The 2,593-nt window shown below is 60.8% G+C and overlaps 1 pseudogene; it reads right to left on the bottom strand.

Annotated features, from left to right (window-relative positions):
• The window catches only part of LOC124733396, a 2,983-nt pseudogene continuing 390 nt past the window's right edge, over positions 1-2,593 (bottom strand).

Genomic DNA, 2,593 nt, shown 5'->3' with positions numbered 1-2,593 from the left:
ACGCAGACCGCTTTCCAGCGAGTAGATAGGGACAGCGGGAATCTCGTTAATCCATTCATGCGCGTCACTAATTAGATGACGAGGCATTTGGCTACCTTAAGAGAGTCATAGTTACTCCCGCCGTTTACCCCGCGCTTGCTTGAATTTCTTCACGTTGACATTCAGAGCACTGGGCAGAAATCACATTGCGTCAACACCCGCTAGGGCCATCGCAATGCTTTGTTTTAATTAGACAGTCGGATTCCCCCAGTCCGTGCCAGTTCTGAGTTGATCGTTGAATGGCGGCCGAAGAGAATCCGCGCACCCGCGCGCCCCCGGAGGAGCACGCTAAGGCGGACGCGGCCTCGCAGCAAGGAAGATCCGTGGGAGGCCAAGGCACGGGACCGAGCTCGGATCCTGCACGCAGGTTGAAGCACCGGGGCGCGAACGCCGCGCAGGCGCGCGCATCCTGCACCGCCGGCCAGCACGAGGCCGACCAACGGCGAGAGCAGACCACGCCCGCGCTAAACGCCCGCACTTACCGGCACCCCTACGGCACTCACCTCGCCCAGGCCCGGCACGTTAGCGCTGACCCACTTCCCGACCAAGCCCGACACGCCCCGATCCTCAGAGCCAATCCTTATCCCGAAGTTACGGATCCAATTTGCCGACTTCCCTTACCTACATTATTCTATCGACTAGAGGCTCTTCACCTTGGAGACCTGCTGCGGATATGGGTACGAACCGGCGCGACACCTCCACGTGGCCCTCTCCCGGATTTTCAAGGTCCGAGGGGAAGATCGGGGACACCGCCGCAACTGCGGTGCTCTTCGCGTTCCAAACCCTATCTCCCTGCTAGAGGATTCCAGGGAACTCGAACGCTCATGCAGAAAAGAAAACTCTTCCCGATCTCCCGACGGCGTCTCCGGGTCCTTTTGGGTTACCCCGACGAGCATCTCTAAAAGAGGGGCCCGACTTGTATCGGTTCCGCTGCCGGGTTCCGGAATAGGAACCGGATTCCCTTTCGCCCAACGGGGGCCAGCACAAAGCGCATCATGCTATGACGGCCCCCATCAACATCGGATTTCTCCTAGGGCTTAGGATCGACTGACTCGTGTGCAACGGCTGTTCACACGAAACCCTTCTCCGCGTCAGCCCTCCAGGGCCTCGCTGGAGTATTTGCTACTACCACCAAGATCTGCACCGACGGCGGCTCCAGGCAGGCTCACGCCCAGACCCTTCTGCGCCCACCGCCGCGACCCTCCTACTCGTCAGGGCTTCGCGGCCGGCCGCAAGGACCGGCCATGACTGCCAGACTGACGGCCGAGTATAGGCACGACGCTTCAGCGCCATCCATTTTCAGGGCTAGTTGCTTCGGCAGGTGAGTTGTTACACACTCCTTAGCGGATTCCGACTTCCATGGCCACCGTCCTGCTGTCTTAAGCAACCAACGCCTTTCATGGTTTCCCATGAGCGTCGATTCGGGCGCCTTAACCTCGGCGTTTGGTTCATCCCACAGCGCCAGTTCTGCTTACCAAAAGTGGCCCACTTGGCACTTCCGATCCGAGTCGTTTGCTCGCGGCTTCAGCATATCAAGCAAGCCGGAGATCTCACCCATTTAAAGTTTGAGAATAGGTTGAGGTCGTTTCGGCCCCCAAGGCCTCTAATCATTCGCTTTACCGGATGAGACTCGTACGAGCACCAGCTATCCTGAGGGAAACTTCGGAGGGAACCAGCTACTAGATGGTTCGATTAGTCTTTCGCCCCTATACCCAGCTCCGACGATCGATTTGCACGTCAGAATCGCTACGGACCTCCATCAGGGTTTCCCCTGACTTCGTCCTGGCCAGGCATAGTTCACCATCTTTCGGGTCCCAACGTGTACGCTCTAGGTGCGCCTCACCTCGCAATGAGGACGAGACGCCCCGGGAGTGCGGAGGCCGCCGCCCCGTGAAGGGCGGGGAAGCCCCATCCTCCCTCGGCCCGCGCAAGGCGAGACCTTCACTTTCATTACGCCTTTAGGTTTCGTACAGCCAATGACTCGCGCACATGTTAGACTCCTTGGTCCGTGTTTCAAGACGGGTCGTGAAATTGTCCAAAGCTGAAGCGCCGCTGACGGGAGCGATTATTCCGCCCGAGAGCATCCCGAGCCAACAGCGGCGCGGGTCCGGGGCCGGGCCAGGTAGGGTCCGTCATCCGGGAAGAACCGCGCGCGCTTGCCGGGAGCCCGAGCGCCCAAAGGGGCGAATCGACTCCTCCAGATATACCGCCGGGCAGCCAGCCAGGACACCGGGGCTCTGCCCAACAGACGCGAACCGAGGCCCGCGGAAGGACAGGCTGCGCACCGGGCCGTAGGCCGGCACCCAGCGGGTCGCGACGTCCTACTAGGGGAGAAGTGCGGCCCACCGCACACCGGAACGGCCCCACCCCGCGGCGAGTGGAAAGGCAACCGGACACGACCCCGCCGCGGATTGCTCCGCGCGGGCGGCCGGCCCCATCTGCCGAGGGCGGAGGCCAGTGGCCGGATGGGCGTGAATCTCACCCGTTCGACCTTTCGGACTTCTCACGTTTACCCCAGAAACGGTTTCACGTACTTTTGAACTCTCTCTTCAAA

The sequence above is a fragment of the Schistocerca piceifrons genome, unplaced genomic scaffold (genome assembly GCF_021461385.2).
Source record: "Schistocerca piceifrons isolate TAMUIC-IGC-003096 unplaced genomic scaffold, iqSchPice1.1 HiC_scaffold_1391, whole genome shotgun sequence".
Taxonomy (NCBI): Eukaryota; Metazoa; Arthropoda; class Insecta; order Orthoptera; family Acrididae; genus Schistocerca; species Schistocerca piceifrons.
The sequence above is the reverse complement of the archived record's forward strand: the minus strand, read 5'-3'. Positions and strand labels throughout refer to the sequence as shown.